Source organism: Amia ocellicauda, chromosome 16 (genome assembly GCF_036373705.1).
Source record: "Amia ocellicauda isolate fAmiCal2 chromosome 16, fAmiCal2.hap1, whole genome shotgun sequence".
Lineage (NCBI taxonomy): Eukaryota > Metazoa > Chordata > Actinopteri > Amiiformes > Amiidae > Amia > Amia ocellicauda.
Genome location: NC_089865.1, coordinates 13650177 through 13663534, shown reverse-complemented (window position 1 = coordinate 13663534; position 13358 = coordinate 13650177). Strand labels below are relative to the sequence as shown.

The following is a 13358-nucleotide window of genomic DNA, read 5'->3' as shown; positions in this document are numbered from 1 at the left end:
AACTACCAGTGTAATTGTGCCTATTTACACTGTATTTACACTGTAACTGTGCATGGTTACAATGTTTTTACTGTCCTAGGGTAACACTTTACATTTAGTGTCCCTAATTACTGTGTATTTACTTGGTACATACCAGTGTAATTATGCCTATTTACACAGTATTTACACTGTGACAAGTAATTACAGTGTAAATACACAGTAATTAGGGACACTTCATGTACAGTGTTACCATTACTTTTCACCTGGCCAGCTAAATGTAATTCTATACTCCACCCTATGCCATCCAACTCCTCCTACCATCCAGCCTAAAACAACGAATACATTCTAGGATGTCTTTATTGTGAAAACTGACAGCTGCTAATTTGAGTTACTGTACTGTTTTCTAGTTCAAACAAGGTTGCTAGGTGATTCCACAGCAGTTAATGAAGTGAAGGGGATTTGGTAATTAGATGAGTTTAACTATAAGTACACTTGATTTTGTCCCAGAGTCTCAGCGGTGAGAGTCATTTCTCATTTAGTGCTATGAAACTTATTCAGTGCAGACTCCCGGATGACAGAGACAGCAGGGAACAGAGCAGGTAAAGCCTGGCCCATCTGTCAAGAAGGAACCTGACTTCAAAAATATGCTACAGTGTGGGTTAAAAAGTAATTTTCATAGGATTATTTAGAAATACTAATAACAACAGCAATTCTTTGACTTTTAGAATGTCCGTTGTTACTTTTGGGGTTTTATCACATGTGGTATCCAAATAATTGAGCTAATCAACCTACAGATGCTGACCTTGTTAAAGTCTAATTTCCTAGCTTTGATGCTGCAACAGATCCCATTAGTGGCCAGCATGTGGATTGCTGTGCATTGATGGATAAGCTTGCTGGTAATGGGTGATTAGGAGGGACAGGAAGATAGCACAGCAAAGTGCTCAATCACAGCCATCATGGCTATTCCATAGCAGTTATGTCGGCATTGTGGTTGAACCCTCTACCGCTCTTACCAATTCGCTGGAGCCCAGTAAAAATGTAGAGATCATTGATCAGAGAGCTAGAGATTATTCGCATTGACAGCTAATGCTCTTGTGAAACAAAAAATGAAGGATGAGGTCTTTAGACAGTGCTGGGTTCATTACAGTACACCTTTTCATATGCTGTGGAAAGTGCTATACCCATTAATAAGGTAGTAGATGTTGGAGATCTCTGTGGAAAAGACTGGAATATTAAAGAAGGTTCCAAATGTCATAATTACTAATAATAATTTAAAGCTTGTTTTTTTTAATGTATGTATCCCTGTTAAGATACCATGTCTCAATAGTCCATTCTGCTGATTAGTTTAACTTGGTTGTGTTGTTGACACTACTTCAGGTACAGTTATAGAAAAACAAGACATGTCCTGAAGTTTCTCTCGTCACAGGAAGCCTTCCAATTCCCTGTTGCTGAAAAGGAAGAGTTTAATGTTGCATTGTACAATGTAATCAGGACTGCATGTAGCAAGGATGTGGCTGTTATAATGGGGGATTTCAATTTCCCAAATATAGACTGGGAAAGCCCAGTTGGGACTACAGAAGCAGAAATAGAAATGGTTGAGATGGTAAATGACTGCTTTCTAACTCAATTTGTCAGGGAACCAACCAGAGAGAGTACATGCATTGATTTGATCTTTTCAAGTGACCAAGATAGAGTCAGAGGGACATTAGTTAGAGAACCAATGGCAAACTGTGATCACAATATGGTTAGCTTTGAGGCATTCTTTCACAAAACAAGGACCAAGTCTAAAACAATGGTCTACAATTTTAGAAAAGCAAACCTTGAAGGTAAGAGGCAGCACTTAGAAGAGTTAGACTGGAGCACACTGGATACAGATTCAGTTGAAAATGGATGGATATATTTTAAGAATATACTACTTGAGGGTCCAGAGAAATTTTTACCAAAACTTAGCAAACTGAGGACCAAGAAACATTGGCCAAAATGGTTTAATAGAAGTATGCAAAAATTATAAAGAGAAAGAACATTTTGTATGAGCTATACAAAAGGGATAGAGACGAAACAAAATACAAAGAATATGTTGAACTGCAAAGAAATCTTAAGAAATGGATCAGGAAAGCAAGGAGGGAAATAGAAAGAAACATAGCTCTTGGAGCTAAAACTAATGCAAAGAGCTTTTTATCAATACTACAACAGCAAGAGGTCAATAAAGGAGGAAATGAAACAGATAATGGGCAAAAATTGAAGTATCTTGTTAATCGAAAACGAGCAAATGTTCTAAATGAGTATTTCACAGAGGTTTTTACAAAAGAAAAAACGGATAACATGCCACAGGTTAACAATCAGTCCATTCAAACCCTAAGAGAGATCAGAATAAATGAGGAGGAGTTACTAAAGCAGAATTAAAAACAAACAAATCACCTGGATCAGATGGTATATTTCCAACAGGACTTAAAGAAATTAGGGAAATTATTTATAGGCCACTAACTCAAATATTCCAAATGACACAAATGGCACAGGGGATGTGCCAACTGACTGGAAGATGGCAAATGTCATACCAATCCACAAGAAAGGGGACAAAACTGAGCCAGGAAATTACAGACCAATCAGTCTCACCTGCATTACTTGTAAAATGTTGAAAAAAATATTAGACAGAAAATAGAGGAGCATCTTAATGAAAACCATATTCTTGGAGATAGTCAACATGGGTTTAGACGAGGCAGATCATGTCTTACTAATTTATTTGAATTTTTTGAACAGGCAACTGCAGCTGTAGATCACATGAAAGCATATTATATGATATACTTAGATTTTCAAAAAGCTTTTGATAAGGTTCCACACCAAAGACTGACCCTCAAATTGGAAGCTGTAGGCATTCAGGGTAATGTAAGTAGATGGATTATGAACTGGTTGATGTATAGGAAACAGAGGGTGTCGATTAGAGGAGTTGCTTCTAACTGGAGTGAGGTTGTTAGTGGTGTTCCACAGGGATCAGTACTAGGGCCTTTGCTTTTTCTAATCTACATTAATGATCTGGACTCTGTGATAGTTAGCAAACTTGTCAAATTTGCAGATGATACTAAAATAGGTGGCTCAGCAGATACAATGTTGGAAGCACAGGCTATTCAATGGGACTTAGATTCAGTTGTGGGCCGACAGCTGGCAGATGAAATTCAATGTGGACAAGTGCAAGGTAATACATGCAGGTAACAAAAATGTCCACTATAATTACACTATGGAAGGAATAGAACTAGATGAAGTATCGCATCAGAAAGACCTAGGAGTCTACATGGACTCCTCACTTTCTCCATCCAAACAATGTGGGGAAGCAATAAAAAAGGCAAACAGAATGTTAAGGGTATATTGTCAAAAGTGTAGAATTTAAAACAAGGGCAGTGATGTTCAGACTGTACAATGCACTAGTTAGAGCTCATCTGGATACTGTGTACAGTTCTGGGCTCCACACTTCAAGAAACATATCACTGCTCTAGAGGCAGTTCAGAGGAGAGCAACCAGACTTATTCCAGGTCTGAAGGGAATGTCCTACTGAGAGACTGAGGAACTGAACCTTTTCACCCTAGAACAGAGGAGACTACGTGGGGACTTGATTCAAGTCTTCAAAATCATGAAAAGCATCGACCACATCAAACCAGAGGAGCTTTTCCAGATCAGCAGGGACACGCACCCGGAGACAAAAATGGAAATTGGGCTTCAAGGCATTCAAGACGGAAAACAGGAGACACTTCTTCACACAGAGAGTCGTCACAATCTGAACAAACTCCCCAGCGATGTGGGTGAAGCTGAACATTTGGGAACATTTAAAAATAGTTATTAATGGACACCAAACGAGCACGATGGGTCGAATGGCCTCCTCTCATTTTTAAACTTTCTTATGTTCTCTTATGTTCTTTCCTAATGTGAAAAACAGGCAGAAAAATAGGTTATTTGCTAAAACAGGACAAGCTTCACATTACTTATAGAAAGGCAGATGTGAAGTACATTTCAATTGAAGTTATTTCACAGATTACCTTGCATTTGCAGTATTAGTTGGTGTCCTGCCAGTAATCGAAATGATTGTTAACGACTGGAGAGGGAAGATAAGCAGTACGGAACAGTAAGTCCACATCCACTACAGAGAATACCACCTAGAAGACATTAAAAGATTTACAATATGCTTCTAGTCATTTTCAAATTAGAATTAATTAATTTCACTTCAGCTGTTTTGAATCTTTTTAGTCAGAATATATTTATATAAGGTTTTTAAATCAAGAAAACATGTTATTTCTAGATAAGGTCTACTGTTTAAAACAGAACCTGTAAAAAGACATATGTTAATGACATTTCAATATCTTTTTATCTTTACGTTCCACCAACTATTTGTCCTCAAAATAAAAAAATAAAACAATAAAACAAAATATTACTGATATCGTTTGAAGAAAAGCAAAATATTTGTAATACTTTTTAAAAATATATATATATAAAGCTGTCAACTTTGATGTGTAAATGCATTTTATTATTAGTCCTAAACCATTACTAACCTTAGGAATATACAAAATGACAGCAATATTGCCTGTGGGGAATTTCATCATAGGAAATTGAGTGACATTAGCCAGCATGTCATAACCACTTAGTCATGCAACAAAATAATGTGGCTACCATTAACTTTCAATGATCTTGCAAGGAGGAATAACATTCTCACTTTCTGCACCAGGTATGTCTTATTACAATAATACTGAAGTCCTAATGCATGGAGATCTTTAAACCTCTCTACCTTGTCTTTCCAATATCTGAAAGGATCAAGTAAAATAAGTTGATTTATTTAAATTCGTCACCATTTTGTCCTGAAGTCAACAGAAATGTGTTTTTATGTTTTTCATTTTAATATGGTTTATGGGTAACTTCATTAGCTACACTTAGTTAGGTCATCATTGTAACAAGTCTGCCTGTTCTGTATTCAGTAGTTGCACAGGGCTTACATACTCAAAGGAGATCTGAATTATTTAAGTACAAGCCACAAAGGACGCTATCACTGTTGGGTTTCTGGATTCATTGTTGCTGATTTGTTATTAGTGTTTTCACCCATCATGGTGTTCTCTGTGTGTTACCCATGTGTCTGCTGATTGTATGTAGTCTCTTTTTTTGACGTCCTGTGTGTGTGTGTGTCTTGAGGAGGCTGAATTCCACAGACCATTGTGTGTCAACCTTCTGTTTATCTATGTTGCTGTTCATCTATTGCTAACACTGTAAAAGGGCTGAGCCTTCCTTTACTGCAGTCTGCGGTGCTGGTGTGTTACATAAGAAAACAATACATTGTTCCACAGAGGGCGTATCCTATTTTTCTCTGTGGTTCCCATTAAAGCTCCCTATTTCATAGCATTTAATTTCTTAATTTCATTGTAAAAAACTAAATGTTCTTTACCTGCTAACCTTTTGTTAGTTTGTGCTTGTAATAAATGCAGCTCTCCTGGTGGTAATGTCATAGGTGTCACAAGTGCCAAGCGAGCTTAGATTTGGATTTAGACATGAGATAAAGTGACAGGTCTCAGCAGAAATGTTGCAAGGGCAAGTGCTCTGACATTAATGCCAACACCAGGCCATGAACTGCCTGGAAGAAAAGCAGGGCTACACAAATAGCACCACTCTCTTTCGATACATAAATCTGTCAGATGGTGAATTTCTGCTCATCTTTTTTAGAGTAGAATCCTTCAAAATAGTTTTCCTCTGACTTTCAATTATGTCTTCTGATACATGTCGACATACATTTAAACTTTTCAAAACACTACACACTTTACTTGCGTTTAATTAAATCAGTTTTGTTAATATATAATTCTAATGCAACTAATATTTTAATTGATTTATTTAAAGTTTCCCATTACTATCTTTATCCTTTCTATATCATGATTCACTATAGAAAAAATATAGCTATTGCTATTAGCAACACACACTAGTGCTTAAAATTCCTCTAGAAACCACTGGTCTGAGCATTTAGAGTAGATAAGACTTCCCTCAATACTGCAATAGCTGATATGCAGCTTCCCTTTAAAAGGCTTTGCCTTTACAGTAGATCCAAACAGCTTTAGCGCAAGAGCTGTCTAGGGACATTGCTAAGAGCTTGCAAAAGTTGATCTGGCCCCCAGGCTGCGAGCTGGAGATTACTGGTCTACAACATTTTTTTTTTAACCTTATTTAAACTTTTCCAGTCATTCACATTTTTAACATATAGCACATAATGATAGACGTTATGTATAAACATGCGCACATTCAGTACAAATCATTAAATAATGATGTATATGTGGATTTATATTTATAAAAAACATTTATCACTTATCTTAATTATCCTAATCCTGAAAATGGGGTTAAAGCAACACATCGCTTGAAGTATGCAAGGAAAGTGGGAGGGGAAAAAACACCTCTCGACCAATCAACAGCTGATATTTTTAATATTTACAGGAGGCGGAAATCTGTGAAAAAAACATTAGACACAAACATACAAACAATTAAAAACTAAATGCATGCTCTGTAAAATGTTGTGTAAATATTCTGGCAATTGAAATTGACGTAGTGTGTCCAAAATGAATAGGCCTATGTAAAATAAAACAATGCTCACTCATTTGAATTGTTTATGCCACTACTAATTCTGATATTGTGGTACTGTTGATTCATGTTTTGCATGAACCTCACCAGGATTTGTTTTGTTTACATTTCCAAGGGTTTTGTGTTGATTTTGTTTCTTTTCACTCTATTTGAGAAGATATCAACCATTTGGAAGGTTTCTATGAGAACCAGAAAGACTGGTTTCAAACTGATTTATCACTGAAGCTTCCTAGATTTGGTACAGCGATGCGAATCGTTATTGCTTAAACTATCAGAGCCAATAAGTTTGATTTTGTTTTGTTTTTAGTTTTGTATAAGTCATAATGTCATATCAGTCATGTTTTGCTGAACTTTTCTCATCATAAGACTTTATTTCACAACATAAAACTGACAGCATTTCTTAGCTCTCTCTGAAAGTCGCTCAGGAATTGTTTAATCTGTGCTTTAAATATTTTTTCCTCACATAATAGAACAATTGATTTGTAAAGGATAATCATAGGCCCCTTGAGTAGCATGAACAACCATTTCCAAGAAGGTTTGGAGACTTTAAGCATAGGTGCTTTCTTAACTACAGACCAGAGCTTCCCTCTGTTGGGTGACAGAGGAACTTCAAGTAAATGGCCTAATCACAAAGCGTTGGTACGAAGAGACTGCATTTGTTAATGGAGACTGACAGCCTCAAGTCATCAAGGAAGAATAGTTCTCTTAGAAAGACTACTGGGTTATTGCAAGTGACAACTATGGAATCAGTTAGTGTTAGATCCTATGAATTCCTGCTGTTGTGTACCTCCACTCACCTCATCCACACAGCCCCACCAGCAGAGCAACAAATCTGCTAGGCCAAAAGACTGGTCCCCCACACAGAGGATCTGAAGGCTCTACCAAGTTCTGAAGGGCTGATATCATCCTAACATGTTTTTACAATATGAGCCCTGTTAAATCTGTATATATATACACACATATATATATATATATATATATATATATATATATATATATATATATATATATATATATATACTGGCTTAGTACTGAAGTATTGACCATTGCTTTGTCTTATATACTTGACTCTTTGGCCAAGTCATGAGTATTAATAACTTTATTTTGAGATATAAACCTTTTGACATATATAAACCTTTTTATAACGATTGAATATAGTCTAATCCTTTAACATAATGGTTATAATAAGCCATTTATATCTATAATGTTTTATGGTGAATACTTTGAGAGAGTAAAAAAGTATTTCTGATATTGATTGATGGATTTTAAAATTAAAAGTGATCTGTGTTTCTGTCCCTCCTTCACTTCCTAGAGCACAGATTAATATAGCATGAATTACCTTTCATTCCAACTGTAGGGCAATAATTAAATCAAAGGTAATGTGTCAATTACCAGACATTACAGGCTTTTGAGCAATTAAAGCATGTATGTTAGCTGTTACAGACATTATGTTAAAGAATGATGACTGAGAACTCTGAATGAGCTGCTGATGATTAATTAACATATAACTGATAATAGAACAAACAACTATGAATTCATTCTTTTTAAATAAACTTTGTTTACTGTGAATCTTTTTTTTTAAAGGAAATAAAATCATTTGTTTTCCTCAGTATTTTCAATGCGAAGGACAATCTCGAGTGGCAGTAACCTTGAAAGATAAAAACACTTTAATAATATGTCAAAATACACCTACAGGAAATCATTATGCCCTGTACATAATGTATGTTACAAGATCTGTAAGTTGGATATTTGTGGGAGTCTGCAGATTTTTGTTTTAATAAATAAATCGAATATATAAAGATCTGGAAAAAAAAATAAGAGACCACTCCAAGTTCAGAAATCAAGTGGTATCTTAATTTTTTCCAGATCTGTATATATTTGTTCCACAAGCTAAATTTCTATAGAGATATTTAGTCCTGGGATTTTTGGTTATCTGGTGCTAACAATGTTTTGCTAAAAGTTAACTAGCTCTATGAGAGTGCCTCAGGGTTACTTTGTAAAAAGGAATAGTTTGCATCCTCGTCTCCTCGATTTTTCTTGTACATTATTAAGCTTTTCATTGGCATAGTTCAGATTCTGTCGTTGTGATCGCTACATGGACTCAGTGTTAATTCTAGCCTCCTTCCTTCTTATACATCTTAGAAAGAGGATCAGTTCTGGGTTTTCAGTTTTGTATTTCAACTCCTTGAGGAGCCCTTAGCCTATAGCTTGAAGGGTTCTTGAGGAAAGTCATGGTAATTACTAGGCTGAGAGTAATATAACTGGAGGAATTAAATCATTGCGCCTAGTAGCAGCACATCTTTGGTAACAGTATTGCCTGGGTAAAGCCACTTTGTTCACAGAAAAGGCAAGAAAATATAACCAATTTTAATATAATATGTATACCATGAAACTTACCAATAAATAAGGGCACTTCCTAGTCAGGTAATGGAGAAATATATGTATTGTAAGTTGTTTGTTATTGTAGTTATTGTAAGTCTGGCAACGACCAGGTCAAGAGGTGAGTGCAGTCTGTGATGTCAGATGGAGGGAAGGCTATTGGTGGGGGGGTTTGGTTTCCTCTCAATGAAAGCCGGACAGCAGGGCATCTCAGGGGGTGGCGTACTTGGCCACATTGGGCAGCCCTGGCAACTGAGTGCAGTACAGGAGATGCTCATGTTGTGGGCATTGTACCACTTGCTGTAGTAGTACTCCAAGCTGGAGGAGTCGGAGAAAGCGTTGGTTCCGCCCACCACGAACAGGAGGTCGTCCACCACCTCAATGCCGAAATTGCTGTGTGGGCTGCATATGGTGGGCACTGGGCGCCAGCTGTTGGTCAGCGTGTTGCAGGCCTCTACGCTTCACAGCTGGTTCGTCCCATCAAAGCCACCAACCTGCTGCAGGGGTCAGAGGGCAGAGGTCTCACATTTTAGGGATTTTAGGATTTGGAACAAGATGTGAGGGCTCCTTAAATGTCTTAGTTTTGCTTGTATTTTTATTATCATTATTATAATAATAACAACAATATTAATAACAATAAACACAAGGAATTGTAATAAGCACCCCCTTCCTATAGCACAACATATGGATATTATACTGTATACATACTAATTATAAGTGCATGCCATTTGGGTTCTGAATTATGTAAAAGACCAAGCCACCAGAATACTGCAGTGTCATTTAGAATATATCTATTTTACAGGAATCACATGATTAATTGATTATGATTGAAGGGTTTAGTTCAATACAGGTGTATAATCAAAAGCTGTTAACACTGGTAGCCGTTATGTTCATCCCCCTGCTGTGTTTGTGATGGCTTCTTGCAGTGAATCCTCACCGTATACACGCGGTCCTCATAGGCAATCACGCCCACTCCTCTGCGCTTGCTCAACATGGGGACGATGGTGGTCCACTGGTTGGTCTCTGGGCTGTATGTTTCTGATGTCAAGTGACACTCGTTCCCATCTGTGCCCCGCAGGTGTACACCTAGCCAGGGAGGAAGCAAAATAAATCTTTGAATCCATGCAAGAAAGTAGAATTCGTTAAGTGTGAAGCAGAGAAAATGGGTGCCCCTGGGCCTGGATTGACTATTGTCTGAGCCGTGGCTGCACAGATCTGGAGGCTGCTGACCAAACTGTTTCTAAACTCTGCTAGAGTAGACAGCAACTACTGCATGTCTTTACATGCTGGTAAATAAATTATGACAGTCAAGGTGGTGCCGTGACTTTACAATTACAATTACAATTTCAGTGTGATTGTTTGGTTCATATTGTATTCATGTAACAATTCCTGCTTTGGCACTTCATGTTTTGTTGTGTGTGTTTCATTTGTATCCAGACAAAACACAACAAATCTATATAAAACTAGGAGTATGCCAACTTACTTTCCCCCCAGTTCAAACTTTTATAAATTTAAACACAGAGGTAGTCAAATTCGATCTGTAAATATAGTACTATAACTCAAAGCAATCAACAATAAAATGATCTTGAATAAGCCAGTTAGAGAAAATGAAATTAATTTGAGCAATAGAGTTCTAGAAGACACAGCATCCACCCCAAGAACTGAGTTAGTCATCCCTGCTCTGAAACATAGTAGCCCTTCCATGACTGAGACTCGACCTAGCCCCATTTACAGTGAGCGCTGCAGGGAGGCTTCCCACCTTGTTGTGCAGGGTGGTGGAGCTGGCATTGCTTCTTTCCTCATGCATGGGCGCGATTTGGGTCAAGCAGTTGGTCTCGGGATTGAAGGGATCGGCTGTGTTGAGCTGCTCGTGGCTGTCGAAGCTGCTCATGGCATATATGAAGCCGTCCCTCACAGCCACGCTGACCTTGCAACGCCAGTATCTCATGGGCCGCACCTTGTGCCAAGTGCGGGCCACAGGATCGATTTTCGACATGCTGCTGAAGTTTTCCATGCAGTCGAAGCCACCCATGCAGTACACCCAGCCCTTGAGGTCGGCAACCCCATGGTAGGCCCTCAGGTTCTTCTCCCAGATGGTGACGTTCACACAGTGAACCCCGATCGACAGCATGATGTCATAGGGTAGCCGTGGCCGGGACATGGGGTTGTGGAAGTCCGCGTCTGAGCCATTCATGTGGTACATTGCCTTGACTGCATTGTTGATAATAGGCTTGCACTCGGCGGTCTGCTTCACCACCTCGTTGTTCCTCACTTTCTTCATGAAGTCCTGTGGGTGCATCAGAACCATCCATACCTGCAGGACAAGGAAGAAAAGTAATGGGGCAGCCCCGTTGGCTGGCTCCTCTACAGTGAACACGCACCTCCAATGAGCACAGCAGACACCGCAGGATCAGCTAGTTGCCTTGTTATAATATGCAATGTACAGTGGAGAGGAGGAGGCCAAGCACTATCAAAGACACGGCAATGATTTCTGCGCATCTCGGTATACAAAGTGATGAGAGGATCATTATGGTGATGATAAACAAATAGGAAATAAAAATCTGACAAACAGGGAGGAGTTATCCTAACCTTAACCCTTTTTTAGTAAGCCATCTTCACTCGTCAATTTGACCTCTGTAGGAATTAATGGAGATTTTCTTTCTGTGGTATTTTAATTCAGTGTTGTCATTAGGCTTAAACCCCAACAAGCATTTTCATTTATTCCAGTACTTTCTATCGGTGTCTGAAGAGGTCCGAGTTTATGTACAGCACATTATAACAACTGAAGAATGAGCTTCGTTATAACAGTGGTGGCCTGAATGGATGGAGCGATCATCCTTTTCATGAAAAATAAATCATGAGAGACCTTTCATTGAGTGTAGTGTGGGAATCAGTTTCCACATAGATAATTAGACTGGCTGAATCACTTTGGCAAAAGGCACGGACCTCTTTAATAAAACCATAGACCTTGATTGTACAGAAGGCAAGGTACAAAAGGTACAAAAGGTACAAAATATTAAGACAGTAATTAAAAATTGCATTGTTCAGTGGAAATTACATTATTGTTCCCTTTATATGAGCAAACGTGTATATGTTTTAAATGCAATAAAATGTTTGTTGGCTATATAGTTCATATTGTGGTGATCTGTGATCTTTAATATCACCAACAGCCAGGCTGCAGTGGGAAATAGTTTGGGTACAGCAATGTTAAATTAAAATATTAAAGGTGTTTTATTTGTTCCCCACATAAATGCAAAACTTCAGGCTTCTGGTCAGCCTCTCAGGGGTTTGTTTATGGCATCTCTGTTGCAGTTGCATTAATGTGACTTGACTTTGTATGATATTCTGTATGTGCTCTGGTGTTGTGCACTGGGGACTACTATGTCCTTCCGCAGACTCTGACCTTGGGTACCAGAACGGAGATGTGGCTGCATTGCTCGCTGGGTGCGTGGGCAGTATAGCGCAGGATGGCCTTGAACACCATGTCCTCCTGCTTGACGTTCTTTCTTTGTGATGATGTCCAGCAGCTGGTCCAGGGAGAGCGCCAGAGACTCAGCGGAGGCCTTGACCATGGGCTTGAAATGCTGCAGGGTGTAGCGGTAGGCCACCCGCTGGAGCTCAGCCACCCGCTGAAGTGGTTCTCTGGGCACAACTAAGCATCCAGAAAGTCACAGCAGGTCCGCACGAGGCCCACCAACACAAACTGGTCAGCCGCTACCAGCAGCTCCTGCACATTCTCGGAGTTCATGGATACGGCGCCGGTATAGGCATACTGGATGATGAGATTCATCATCTCTGGGGAGAGGACGGGGATGCTGTACTCCTTCTTCTTTGAACAGGACTCTGTGGGGGCAAGACAAACAACTTCTTCCTCATTCCCCCTCTCTGCTTAAGTGGTGATGGAGGAATCCTGGGACACCACAAACCGCACCACATAGCATGTGAGGTCCCCTTGTGCAGCAGAGTCATAGATCTTTGGTTTTCCTTATATGTTTACAATATGTGGACACTGACTTATATTCCATTCCACTTCATCTATACAAATTCTGTAGTAATAAAATAATGGATCACACTGCCACACAAAGAGTCTTTATTATCTGTTCCTTGAAATGTAATGTGAACAAATAATACCAGTTATTACCAGCGCTCCTCATTCATCTCCCTTTGTATCTGATTTTCATTCCAGCTGAGGTCTGGGGGGGCCTTAGCATATCAAAACCTTACCTTACACTATTTGTTTTTCATGAGTTCTGAATGAGAATTACACTGTATTGAACTCCCACTTGTAATGTAGTCGAATACAGGAAACAATCAATTTCTTGTTTTGTATTTGGCTCACTAGAGGTAGTTCAATTCTAGAATCCAGTTCAGGATAATGTATTTAAGTTAATTTATATATAATTTTGTTT

The 13358-nt window shown here is 38.7% G+C and overlaps 1 pseudogene; it reads right to left on the bottom strand.

Annotated features, from left to right (window-relative positions):
* Positions 1 to 9159: 9159 nt before the first annotated feature.
* Positions 9160 to 12742, bottom strand: LOC136711928 (kelch-like protein 10; annotated as a pseudogene).
* Between the last annotated feature and the right edge of the window lie 616 nt (positions 12743 to 13358).